This window comes from Trachemys scripta, chromosome 2 (assembly GCF_013100865.1).
Source record: "Trachemys scripta elegans isolate TJP31775 chromosome 2, CAS_Tse_1.0, whole genome shotgun sequence".
Classification (NCBI taxonomy): Eukaryota; Metazoa; Chordata; order Testudines; family Emydidae; genus Trachemys; species Trachemys scripta.
In genome coordinates this window covers 136,577,695-136,592,281 of record NC_048299.1, presented here as the reverse complement: position 1 = coordinate 136,592,281, position 14,587 = coordinate 136,577,695, and the positions used below count along the sequence as shown (strand labels likewise).

General features: G+C 37.4%; 1 protein-coding gene across 1 annotated transcript in view; it reads left to right on the top strand.

Annotated features, from left to right (window-relative positions):
* CDH12 (cadherin 12) overlaps window positions 1-14,587 on the top strand; it is a gene marked incomplete in the record, with an annotated part of 562,961 nt that overhangs the window by 244,826 nt on the left and 303,548 nt on the right.

Below are 14,587 nucleotides of genomic sequence, written 5' to 3'. Positions count from 1 at the left end.
AAACAGGTTTATTCATGCTCAAGTGGAAACTCATAGTCTAAAGGCTTCAAAGTTCCACAGTATTTAAATGAGAAAGGGGTATTTCAAATGTGAATTGAGAATTTGTGTGCAGCTTCCCAGTTTAGCAATGCCATTGAGAAGTCTGAGATATTATACTAAGCATCTGACATGTTTTTGAACAGTTTCCAATGCAGGACTAGCAGCTATGCTGGGGAGGAGGGCTGTTTCTTATGTGAGTGGTCAGAGAATTAAATCTATAGCTTTCAGCGAAAAAGTATTCTGACATGAATCATTGTTTTGATTAAAAGGATGGGGACTGATCCTTCATAGAGTGATGGAAGCAACATGACATGTTAAAAGAAAGAAAGAAACTGATGATTAAGATGTTTATTTGAAAAAGAACAGAGAACAGGCGAAAGAGGATGTTTTGAAAGATTAAATGTATTATTAAGAAAAAGTCAGGGATGTTTATAGTGAGTGCTGTTAGCCTGCCAGCCTAATGTGTCTAAAGTGAGTTAAATTTGATGGTCTCAGCTTAGTCCATACTTAATGTCCACGTAGTCAGGAGCTAGATGTGAGGAGCTGGTTAAACTGTCCAAACTTTGTAACACAGCAAGAGACGCAAAGTAAGATCTGTTGTATTAAGCATGTTACTTGGGAGGGCAATAAAAAAGAAGAAAAAAGGGAACATAAAATGTTCATTTAAAAATCTGTCATAATATAGAGAAAATCCCTGTGAGATCAATGGAAAGATAATTGATTTCACATCTTACTTTCATATGAATATACCCTAGATAGTTTTTAAAAGTGTGATTACATTTCCTTATTTTTCAGCCAATAGTGTTGTAAATATCATTAAAATCATTTGAGCAGGCATCAAATATCCATATATAATTTATCAGCTACCATTATTTTCAATATCATTAATAGCATTTTGTCATACATTGAATATGTAGACACACTTTTGGAGAGATTTTCTTAACCTCCCCACCCCCTGAAACAAAAGTTATCTACAAGTTTACTGCTTATCCCATCAGCTTTTCATGGCTGGATCTGGTGAAAAGTTTCTTTCTTCCATCCTGCCTTCATAAATGCAAGCATATGTGAAACTGAACTATGGTTTTGGGGAATATACTGAAAGCCCTGAAAATCTTAATTGGCTATCAATATGGTCTCATTTTTGAAAATATTAATTTCCTTAGGCAGTGTATCTGAGACTGGTGTCAACATGTAACTGTTGTATTCTTGGGAATGGAGTTGCCTTTGAAGGTAGATACAGGCATTGACAACTAGTTTGGTTTGCCACATTGGCCCATTTCTCAGCCCTTGTAGTAGCAAAGAGATATTTACTCAGGCATGTGCTGCTTCTCCCCAGAGAGGATATTTTGTCTTGACCAGGGCTGGGAGGGGATTTATTAGGATAAATCAAGCTCCTACTCTAGCTATCTGCACTGAACTGTGTTTCATGAATAATCAATGGCTCCTCAACATAATTAGTATTAATATACATGAGTCAAAACATCCATCCAAAATTTAATCAAAAGAAAACACCCTATTACTCTACAGGGAAAAGTTCCCTAGGTTTGAGAATAAGCATTCCTTACACAGTTGCTGATTTGTGTGCTCACATGCAAACAGCAACAACTTCCCGTCTGGTCTTTCGCAAGGGCTAACTCTAAACACTTTGACATGATGGGTTTTGTTCCATTTCCATCAAAGACATTGAAGTAGATAAAAAGAAAAGCATCACATTTTGTTTCATCATGTCTTTGGCTCTCTAAACCCATATGCCCTTGTATTTCAGTTATTAGAGTATTTAAAAACCAAACCAAATCCAGATTCACCTTCTGTTTTTAAGTGAAGAGCCCTTTTTAATATGCTGGGATCAAATGTAAGGATGTTTCTCCAAACACCTGCAGATTCCACCCATACAATCTTCTTCACATTATGAAAAAATAAAAGACAATACTAATTATTTTGAGCAGCCATCTATCTGAGGATTTCAAAGCACTTTATAAGCATTAATCTTTCAATGTCAGATCAGGGATGAAGGAGAGTATAATTATTCCCATTAAACACAGTACATAGGGAAACTGAGACACACGTCTGTTGTGTGATATACTCATATAAGAAGCCAGCGGCGGAGCTGGGAATACAGCCCAGGTCTTCTGCCTTTGGGGCCTTTGTTTTGACCATAAGGCCATAGCAAGTAACATTAAGAGTTATATATAGGTTTCAGCTCTATTTCAGTTCTTTTTAGGTCTTTGAATGAGGCCAGTGTTCAAATCTTTGCCTCGAGCCGACTTTCATACTACTGACAGAAGATTGAGCTTGCTATCTAGCTCATCTCAGTTGAAATTAGTATCTGATACTCACACTTTCATACCTGGGGCTTCTTTAAAGTAAGCTTGACAACCAGTGAGGTTAAAGTAACACAGAGGTAAAAGCAATGAGATCTATCTACAGGCAGACATAACAATACCCATTGTAGAGCAACAAGGCACACTTCTGATCCAAGTGTGGTGATAGTGTGGGGGAAAAAAAAGGAAATTCTTGTTAATGGCTAAAGTTAACAATTTCATGCCAAGGAATAAAAAGGGTAACTATATATTTGTAGATGGGCATGAGAAAAGAGAAATAAGACTATATTGGAGATGCTATGGGGCACCGAGTTCCAGCAGCTTCCCTTCTCTGAGCCCACAGACCATGTAAAGGCTCAAGACTAATGAGAGAGAGGCTCTAAGGGCAGCTTTGAAGCTCCAGCCCCGTAGAACTCCTTACAGGAGCAGCAACACCATCACCAGCAGGGCTTCACATGTCCAGCAGCCTCCCGCTGTCATTGAAACCTTTGAAACTGAAATCATGTCACTTTCATGTTTTATTTCCTGGATGTTCATTCTTGTCTCTCTGTGGCTACCAAATTCCCTCTGATATAGCACCTCACTCCCCATGCTCCTTCTCATCCTTCCGCTCACAGCAACCCCTATTTCTCCCCTTTCTTTCCCTTTCCTCCATCTCCCATATCTTTCTACTCTATCTGTTCCCATTTCCTCCTATCCATCCTTTTCACCACTCCTTTGCTTCTTTAAATACACCCCTTCCTTACCATTCTACTTGCCCCACCACTACTCTCTTAGTGTCCTCTCCATGAAAAATGAACTCTCCAAAAAAAATAAAACAAAACCCAGTATTGGAACTAACAGGACACGTATTCTCCAACACTCTGATCACGTTGCGTGTGAGCCTGATCGTGAAAAGTGCTGGTTTCTGCCTCTGATATACTGGATACTCTCCGTTCACATTAACTTCGCTCAGAGTGAAGATTGCCTAACACCTTTCAGGAAGTGCCCAGAACCTCACAAGACTGAGTCCTTCAAATCTAAAGTTGATGGGCTCAGTGGAAGATCCTCTAAAGAAGATTGTTAGGAACAATGAATTAAAGGGAACCCTGCACCAGGTTTCTGTTTCCAGTGTTAGACTATATTTATGACTGATCCCAAACTCATTAAATCACTGATAATGTTACCACTCTGCCCAAAACACCAAACATATTGACAATACGATAGTAAGTGACTCTTGATAAATAGTATTTTATTTATTTACTCATTATAATAGCTCTGGAGACCAAAATCCTCTTTCCCTCCCCCCACCTCCCTTCAGGTTCATAAGTCATCTGTTTTGACCTGGCCCTTCCAATGTGTTTTGACCCTGATCCCTAAGACCCATCAGTTGGACTGACAGGTCATTGAGAATCTGTGATCATTCATTTCTTAGCCATTCTTTCAAGACTGCCAGCAAGTGCCAGTCTTAATTGTAGTATTAGTGAGGTGGAGAGCTTCCCACCAAAAACTTGCCTGAAACACTGACTCATTTCACAAAGGTCACTGTACAGACATTGGAACATAGCCTTTTTTAAAAAAATCACTACCTGCCTTTGCTCAATTTGAAACAGTGCTCTGTGTTCTGTATCCCTCTCTCAACATCTTGAGATATCCAGTCTTCTCAGATTAATTATTTTAAAGTGTGCAAGGCTTCTGGGCATTATTGAAATGGTAGTTTGAGTAACTCTATTAAGTGCCTATATGAAGACTATATGAAGGTGCATTTGCTAAGAATTATCTACTTGGCATTTCTATCTTCTTACATATTGAGTCTGTTTGTGCATGTTACAGTCTTTCATATATCTATTTTGTATTTAGTTCGATATCTGTGTTCCAGGATGTGATCTAAAATATGGCTTGGTCGCAAGTTTCACTTTTCCCATTTTTGAAAATAAAGCAAACAAAAAAGAATATTGGTGAATGGAATTCATGTATCAAGTAGTACAATTTAATGGTGGTGTTCTAAGAATATTTGTAGCAACTGGAGTGGAGGGAGAATAAGACTAATACATTTGACTGGGTTTCCATTGGTCTGAATAGCCTGAGTATAATTCTTTAATTTAATATGCATGTTAAGGATTTTTATGACCAAAGCATTTCAAAGATTATATTTTCAACAAGCTTGTTGGAAAAGCTCTTTCATTTAAAGCAGCATTTTAGTCATTTAACTGAGGTGCTCATTATCCAGCAAAAGCTAAAAGCCTTTTCATAGCCATTCAAAAGAATATGTGAATGTTTTGCTTGTTAATGGTTATTGCATTTATAACTAAAATGCTAATAAAAATATTAAGTTCTCTTACTAGTTGGTTAGAGTAAATCTAATTTTAAATCTTTAACTAACTTGGTAAATATAACAAGAACTCATTGCACTCTCTTTCAAAACCAGCATTTCTTACTCCATTGTCTGATAAAACATGTGTGCCCTAGAACAGATAATGGACCTAGTCAGTGTGACGTTACCTCAGTGCAAGCCTATTCACTTGCTGGAGTTTCTTTTGAATTACTCTTATGATCAGAAGCAGACCCTCTGCCTTTAACTGGACATTCATCATTGTACTGACTAACGATATGCATATCTCAAAAAGTTCAGCTTTGCTTCAGATTCCCACCCTGAAGTTGAATGCTTAGGCAAACCTCCTAGGCCTACAACAGTGGGCAGGACTTTACATGAGAACAGTTTTTCTTTCAGTATTTTGGCCCTTCTGCCTTTGAAACTGGGTGCTACCTTGAAGAATAGCTATGTGCAAAAAGTGGGGGAGTGGAGGAATTTGGGTAAGGGGAGGGAGATGTAGTTAACTAAACTTAACTAAAATATTATATGGTTAATGTCAAAAAAGATTTGCTTTTTTCTTATAGCAACTCATCTATGTCTGCAAATTAAAGGTTTGCTGAGGCTAGTATATAACTAACTTTATGTGCTTTTTCTGTGTTCAGTCCTTACCATTCATCCCAGTTAAACTTTTCCATCTTGGTATTTAGCACTCACTGCACATCTGTGCAGATTTGTCATTAAGAATCTTGCCCTTTATTTTGAGGAACAACCATTTTCTTATATAACATGACTACTTTCTTTTAGAAAGTTGTGGTGCCCTTTATCTAGTTTAAAGAATGGGTGAGCTTTCAAGACCATCACCAGTGCCACTTTGAATTAGCCATCACACGCTGCTCTGATGTAGCAATTACCTGTCACTCTCTCTAACCCTGAGAGCCCAAGTGTGTCAAGTCAATGACACATCTGAGCTGCACCAGCCCATAAAGTGAGCAACCTTAGGTTGGGTTCAAATGAGGTGTCCTGTGTGACAGAATAAAGCATAGCCGTCAGGCCAACCATCTGAACATATTAATAGGCCAAGTTAAAAAAATTGACTAAGAATGTACTCCAAAGAAATATATTTTCCTGTCTAAAAAAAAAAAAAAAAACCACCCACACACCCCCCCCCCCCAAAAAAAAACATAGAATCCCACATTTTTTTCTAAGCTTGTTATTTAAACTATTCAATTGAACCAGTCTGGAACTCCCTTGGGCACTATCTTCTAACAAACAGTAGACATTTTTTGCAAATGCTTTCTAAAGGTCACCTATTTTAATCAACTCCCTTTTCTCTGTAATAACTGTGTGACATTTTTTGCCCTATTTGTGATCAATGAGCATGCATATTTTAAATCAGAAATTCATGCACTTTAGTATCTTTCAGAAATTCTCTGTTGGACTAACAGAGGGCTTGATCCTCGGGGGGTGCTGAATGCCCAGAACTGCCATTGATTGTACAGGGCTTTGCAGGTGTTCAGATCTTTTCAGGATTAGATTCCCATGTGTATTAACTGGGATTACAGTTTACCAGATGCAACTATATGATTAAATTCAGTGTGCTTGGATTTTTCTTGAATAAAGAAATCAGTCATTGTGTGTGTGTGTGGGGGGGAACGAGTCAAAATTGGGTTCATCATGCCCAAATAGTAATATACTATAATTTAAACTATGATCCAAGATGCAACAAATTCATTTTAATGCAAGTCTTCCTCTGATAAGTAACAGACAGAACTGGTCCTCTGTAGCTTACTTCAGTTGCCAGTTTCAGTGCAGAGTCACACATGGTATACAAGGCACAACACAAATTTTGTCTATTCTATTTATCTAGGTTCTTATATTGTTCCCATCATTGCAGTAACTGAGTATCTCATCTTCTCCCCTCTTTACCAGGCACCTATTTTGAATCTTCGACATTTTATTGGGACAGATGCTGTATTAGAGAAAGGATAAGTTAATTGCAAATCCAAAGAGTCTCTCCCCATGTTATATAAATAATTGGTGCAATAACATAAAAACAACACATTCTGCATACTGCCTAAAAATACAAAATATTGTATACATGTAGGCTGCATCTGTATGTGGTATGGCCTTTTGATCATTCTTCTTTTCCTAACATGCATTTTGAGAAATAATTATACAATTATCTCTGATATATCTATAATTAAGTTACTTTTTTATGACGTGTTCTTATACATTTTCTCTTATGGCATGTTTTAAAAATCAATAAAAAGTAAACAATAACATTTTTGAAAGTATCTCCATCACAGATATTTAACAATAATATTCCCAAATGGAAATTGCAATTGGAGAAAAATAAATTTGGGTCAGATGGCTCTAGGTCTCTCTCTATATATTTAAAAAAGTTCAATTTGCCAGGCAAAAATATGATGTTTTAAATTGTTTCTCAGGAGAAAGAAGTGATTTTTAATGCAGATCCACCAAATACAATGTATTTTAGTAGTTTCAGTACCCCTGGAGGCAAACATTTGAAAAGGGAGAGAGAACCATAACACTAAGATAAATGTTGTGACTAGGATCTAAGAAGAAACATAATACAAAAATAATAGAGAAATATCTCTTGTCAGAAGGGTGGTAGGGAGTAAGCATGTTTATTGTTCTAGGAGTCTGTCCTTTCAGAAGTCTAATTAGACATCTTGCTTTTTCTTTATTATATTATTTCCTCTTCTTTTAAAAAAATATTTTACAAAAACAAATACAGAGCTATACAATTATTTTTATCTTGACAAGGGTGAGGATTACAGATGCAAAGATAAGCAGTTGTAAGATATATTAATAAATATATTAATATATGTTTTAGAGGATAAGAAATAATAACAAAAATCAAAGTGTACTAAAACTTAAATGTACAGAAAAGGAAATAAATGCAAAACAACCATTTGATGCATCAGCATATTATGCTTTGGAGTTATATAGCTATAAACAAGTTGGGTTTTACTAGTTTAAATTCTAAAACTTTCCAAAGTGTCCAAGGAATTAAATGTTCTTTGATAATGAGTGTGAGATTTATCAATGCCTCTTTATTACAATATATACTCTTCTGTGCAGATATAAACCATACTGCAGTAGGATTGTTGTCCAGCACTCTCACCTTGGCAAAGAGGGATCTGTCCATTTCATGAAAATAGATTTTGTGTCCACCAGCAAAAAGTTGGAAAGAAGTTACCAAGTATTTTTGATTGTCCAATACCGTGTTCCTAAAGAGATCCTTAAGGCAGCAGATGAAACTCGGGGAAATCTTGGTCAGAAGATGGCAGTCAGAAGGCTAAAGTTTGTACCATAGAGGCCAAAAAAATGATTTGGGAGAAATCAAACCTGCGTTAAGATGCAATGAAACCCAGACTAAAGTCCTCTTGTCTTCAGTAGTAGCTGTATCAGGCAAGGCATTATAAAAGGATGATGAATACACTATAAAAACCCAGCTCTGTAGATAAATTTGATAGATATCCACAGAGACTCAAAGCTCCTGAGATTCACATATTTTTATCTAAACATATCCACAGCAACTGAGCTACTTTTCTTATTAACCTTTAAAATGATATTTTATAACTGCAGTAGATAGCTTTTGATTGCTAGTGTATGCTTCTGCCCGGAGTGGGATGGTGGGTCACAGTCCAGGATGCTATAGTATGGGCGAGCTTCCTCCCTGGTGCACACACCAGCTACCCTGCTTGTCCCCAACACTACTGCAGGGAGAAACCCACCTTATATGCTGTGTGGATTGTACTGAGAGATGAGACTGCTGCATACAGCTGAGTGACATTGCTGCTTACATGGCAGTGCTACTGTGACTCGTTTGAGCTATCCTCAATTTGGTCATTGTCCCAGGGTCAATGTTTAGAAAAGTTTACTGGTGCAGAAATAACTTCAGTGATCTGTCCAACTGTTACTCTGCCCTGGGAAGTCACAATGTCTTAGATCTTAAAGTGTAAGTCCCTTCCTTGTTTATTGGGCTATTTTAGTCCAATAGGTTTATTGTCATTAAAGTTAATTTTTCAGAACTTCAGTTGTTTCATAAAACTGATTGAAAAGTGCATATTTATCCCTTGGCTGTGGCTGGTTCCTTCTCCTGGCAAAGTCTGAGTGGCCGTTTGACTCCCATGCTGCTTATATCATGACATCACAAGCAATTCCTGTTTCCGCATCCAAGAAATGCTGCAACAGCCCCACCTGGAGTTCAGTGGATGTCATTATTTCCATCCCCATCCAATATTTTCTCTACTTTGTTGACCAGATGTAGCACATTGGTAAAAAGCTGGGGAAGGGAACAAGTTCTCCTTCTCTCCATCAATGGTTGTACCATTCTATTTATATCCTTATTAAGGTGACTATGCTGGAATGATGCATTCTCACTCCTGGGGACAGCCATCCCAACTTTTTTAATGTGGTTGTGTGAGAACCACTAACTTGTCCAACACCAGGTATTGAAGGTGGTGTGGCCATAACAAAAAGCATGAGCCTCTATAGCTTGAATTAAAGGACCAGGTCCTATAGCTATTTAAACAGCCTCTTAGACTTTGCAGCAGGAGTGAATTGCAGCCTCTTGGAGCACAAATTAACATATCTTTAAATTTGTTTGTGAAATTACTCAGGTTTTAAATAATTGATATTGAAAAATAATAAAAAATGTGAGGGCGAAATAATAGATGAATTCCCACTCATGATTTTAAATAGGTTAATTCTAATTACTATATTGCTTTCTCCTCCCACTTCAATTCCAGCATTACTTTCACAGCCAATATTTTTACCAACTCCTAGAGCTGGATATTAATGCTTTATGCTACTTGAAAGCTATCTGAGAGTATTCAGCATTAGTTCCAGCTATAACAGCTCTCAAGGTATTGGGTGTTTAAAATCAAGTTGGAAAGTAAGTGGGAGCAAAAGGACCAGAAGGTAATAACAATGTGATTTTGAAATCTGATACGTTACAAACTACCAAGACTAGGAACAATTATCATTAACTGAGTGAGATTCCTGGTTGTCCAATGGCAGATAGCTTATTAACCCTTTTGGTTGAGTTAGCAGCTGGGACTGAAACTGGATGACTCTGTTAATTATACAGCTCTGCCTGGGACTTATAGCTCCCAAGAATAGACCCCAACCACACAAGCTAAAGGAACTTTAACTGGGGAGCAGTAACAGTCATCGTTGGATCAACTGTGTTACAGTAGCATCAGTTTATAATCCCTAGTGATTCATGAGATACCATGCTTTGAAGTATCACTTATTTAATAGACCAGGCAATAAATCACAAGTCATTTCCCACATATACCATGATGTTTTCAGCATCCCAAGCATCCTGAGCCAGTCCAGGCCTGTCAAGGCTGCTTCCCCACTTTGAACTTTGGGGTACAAATGTGGGGGCCTGCATGAAGATTTCTAAGCTTAACTACCAGCTTAGATCTGGTCCGCTGCCACTATTCCCAAATGGATTCCCTTCCCTGGGAAGCCTTGAGAAACCTTTCACCAATTCCCTGGTGAATACAGATCCAAACCCCTTGGATCTTAAAACAAGGAGAAATTAACCATTCCCCTCCTTCCTCCCACCAACTCCTGGTGAATACAGATCCAACCCCCTTGGATCTAAAACAAGGAAAAATCAATCAGGTTCTTAAAAAGAAGGCTTTTAATTAAAGAAAAAGATAAAAATCATCTCTGTAAAATCAGTATGGAAAATAACTTTATAGGGTAATCAAACTTAAAGAGCTCAGAGGACCTCCCTCTAGCCTCAGGTTCCAAGTATAGCAAACAAAGATAAACACTCTAGTAAAAGGTACATTTACAAGTTGAGAAAAACAAAGGAAAACTAACACGCCTTGCCTGGCTATTTACTTACAAGTTTGAAATAGGAGAGACTTGTTTAGAAAGATGTGGAGAACCTGGATTGGTGTCTGGTCCCTCTCAGTCCCAAGAGCGAACAACCCCCCTAACAAAGAGCACAAACAAAAGCCTTTCCCCCCCCAAGATTTGAAAGTATTTTGTCCCCTTATTGGTCCTTTGGGTCAGGTGTCAGCCAGGTTACCCGAGCTTCTTAACCCTTCACAGGTAAAAGGACTGTGGAGTCTCTGGCCAGGAGGGATTCCACAGCACTGCACACAGGAGAGCTGCCACCCCTCGTCCTTGTTGCTTGCAGTGTACATGGGTGAAGGAGAAAGGCCCAGGATGGGGCACCTGTGATCTGATTTATACCCTCAATTCCATGTGCTTGGGGAACACACAAGCATTCTATATTTTTACTGATTTTAAATGTTCACAGTTGCAGAGAATTATGGGCATGGGCAGACACTAAGAGGATGAGACAATAATTATTTAACAATAGATGTTGAGATTCAAAAAGTTATAGCTTTGTAACTGTTAAAATACAAATTGCCAACATCACATGTCAAAATACACAAAATAAATACGCTTAAATCAAATGCTAATAAGTTCTCAAGTAGCATTTTTCCGACTTTGCCTATCTTAAATTTGTTATTATCGATGGAAATATTTGTGTGTTTGTGTATGATAAAATCAATGTTGATCAGCATCAAATCCTTCCAAGTCTTAGTATACTCCATTAGTGGGAGAGATGAAAGGGGAAGATGCATAAACAGAAAAGAAAAAGTAAAGGTTTGGATGGTTTTCATGGGAAATATTTAAAATGATGAATAGTTTCTGTTTCCTAGAAATTCCAGCATTTTCTTTTAACCTTCCCTCGGCTATTTTTATTGCCCTGCAGTCTCTGACAAAATATTCGATAGTATTCCATGTTAATAGTTTATGTATCTAAGCAGACAACATATTTTTTGGACTACTGGAATGGCCTAGCTTACATCCATCATTATTAAAAGGGGCTCTTTACCTTGACATTTTCAGGGGGTGGGAGGGAAGGGGGAACTTTTGAAGACATTCTCAACTGCAGATGATATATTTTCATTTTCCAACTTAAGTTAAAGTTGAGGTTAAACCATAAGAAATAAACAGTTCTGGCCATCAAACAACACATCCATAAATATTTATGATACATGTCCAGGTGTTTTAAAGGAGTTTAATACAATATATTGTGCTACAATAATAGAAGTTGTAAAAAAGGGTGACTCTAATGGTACCAGAATTTCACCCAAGGTTTCTTTAGGTCTATATTGCTGAAGGGATCTTTACATGTAGTCCAGGCTGGTAGGTTTTTTAATACTTCTTGAGTGATGCTGAATGCCAAGATCTGAATTAGTTCCAGGAAAAAATCAACTAACTCTGTTAGGACCTGATACTGTATTCCTTATTCAAACAAAACTTCCATTAAATTCAATTTGATTTTCAATCCAATACTATGGATGAAGTGTCTGCCCTTGTCCACACTTTAAGAGCTGCTTAAATAAAAAAGACCAGACTTCCTATATGGTGACATGCAACCAAAGGTCTGGAGTTCCAAAGTCAGCCATCAGAAAGAGCACATATCACACAACCTTATTCGGATGCCCTGTGCTTTATAAAACCAGTGTGTAGATTGTGTGAAGTGTGTATCTCTTATATAAATGTACCATATTTGTTTACTTATTGAGAAGAAAGTTTTAAAATAAAAATGCCACACTTGCCAGAAACATACATTAGAAACTACAAACATACATTAGCAATCAGAAACTATCTGCTGTAGTTATAAAGCATCATGATAAACATTAAAAGGTTAAAATAGCTCAACGTCTATGGATTTAACATTTTCAGATGGAAATGTCTGTGTTCAGGAGCTGACCTGGGCTCTGAGGATGTGTTTAGAAACATATCTCAGACAGATTAGGGATACATATGCGCGCGCGCACACACACACACACACAATGTATATGAGTGACTGATGAACCTTAAAGAGTTCATTCATGTACATTTATCATCCAAAGTATACAAGGTTTGGAATGGCATCTACACCTTTCATGTATTGGTTAGACATTTTCCTGACTTCATTCAGTTCTCTAAAGGTTTCCCTTACATCGCCTACTCCCTTCACCGATCTGTCCTCCAAATAAGACTCCCTGCTATTGTCTGCTAATACACCTCTACCCCAATATAATGCAACCCGATATAACACGAATTCGGATATAATGCAGTATAGCAGCGCCCCAGGGGGCGGGGCTGAGCATTCCGGCAGATCAAAGCAAGTTTGATATAACGGTTTCACCTATAACGCGGTAAGATTTTTTGGCTCCTGAGGACAGCTTTATATCTGGGTAGAGGTGTACTGAAATCATCATTTTACGAGGACAGACTTCCCAAGTAGCTCTCTGTCTCTTCTCCCCTCAGCTGTTTTCCCATGCTGGAAAGTAACTCCCCACTGTCCAACAACTTAGAACAGACATCAAGTCAGACGGATATTAGTCCATGATAACCAGTTTCCTCTGTATCATGCACCCATGTGCATTGAAATGCTCTATATTAGAAAAATCAAAGAGTAAAAAATTGTTCAGGGACATCCCATACAAAAGGCAAATTGATTGGAAGACAAACTCAATCAAAAGTCCTTATTGTACCACTGTAAGATTGCTGTCCACCAATCCTCTTTAAAAACATTTTATTATAATTCTCATCCTCAAAATAATTTACTACTCCACTGATTAGAAGGCTGATGAGGGTACAGGTCACACAGAAATAAGAAGGTATCATCAACAACCATAATTTCAGAAAAAGAGTATAATGATACAATCTGAGGACTAAGTGTGAAAGTAATCATGTTAGTTTTCTAATTATTCAAATCTTTAATTACAACTGTGTTGGCCCAATTAGTTCAGAACACAAGACTAATGTTAGGGTTGGGTGGATACTCAGCATCTGTGCATAAGTGAGAGGCATCTGTTGCCAAGTGGTGGAGTGATGGAAAGTGTCAACTCACCAGCTGTGAAGTCAGCAAAGCTCTTAAAAAACAAATTTGAGCCAACACAATGATTTAGCACACTTAGGGGGTTGTAAAGCTTACTGCACATGTATACTTTAACTAGCAGTTGTCACCTAGTGGGATTGAATATCTAGAGCAGCAATGCATATTTAAGTCTTTGCCTGCTTCTCTAACAATGCCCTGCCTGACAAAGATCTGTGGTGGGGAAGCTGACAGTAACATCTGTGCTTCAGAAGGTTGATTTTGCTTTTTGTTGAACAAACTGCAGAGCAGAATATGCCAAGGTACTAAGGTGGTGATAGATACCTTAGAAATGCCATATATAGACAGACAAAAGGGGGTATGTTGTAAAAACAAAACAAAGAATTTTAAGTGGAATTATTTATGATTTTCTAACACTGCTTTCTTCCTTCTATGCAGTTCCGCAGAGAAAGAGATGAATGTATTAATTATGAATTGCACCATAACTATTGTTTATAGCTATCAATTTCAGAATGACAGGGTTTTTATGATTCTGACAATTGACACTGATCTTGGTAACTTCTAATATTACCTACCAAGATTGAGGGTATTAATAGTGTTGCTAAGTTTACAATGATGTGCTTAATATTTATGCATTATTAACATTTAATGATAACATGTAAACTTTACTGAAAGGTAATCAATTGGCAGCAAGAACAAAAGGAGAAAGAGAACATTAAAATCTCAGATGGAATTATATCGAGCACTAATGCATTCACTTTTGACCTAGTTCTGAATTTGTACAGATTTTTTTTGTCAGCACCTTCATCTATATTACTTTCAAGTTTTTATTTATTCATGTTTCAGAACTTACAGATGGAGGAGCGTTTATATTCATTGTAGTCTGATAATGTTGTTAATTTACATGAAATGCATAGACTGTTTGGTGTTGTACTATAATGTAATGGAAAACGAGCACAACTTTCAACACTGGCTTCACAGATTTTTTCAATTACATTAAAACAAAATTAAAATACAGTTAGGGGAGCATGTCTAGCA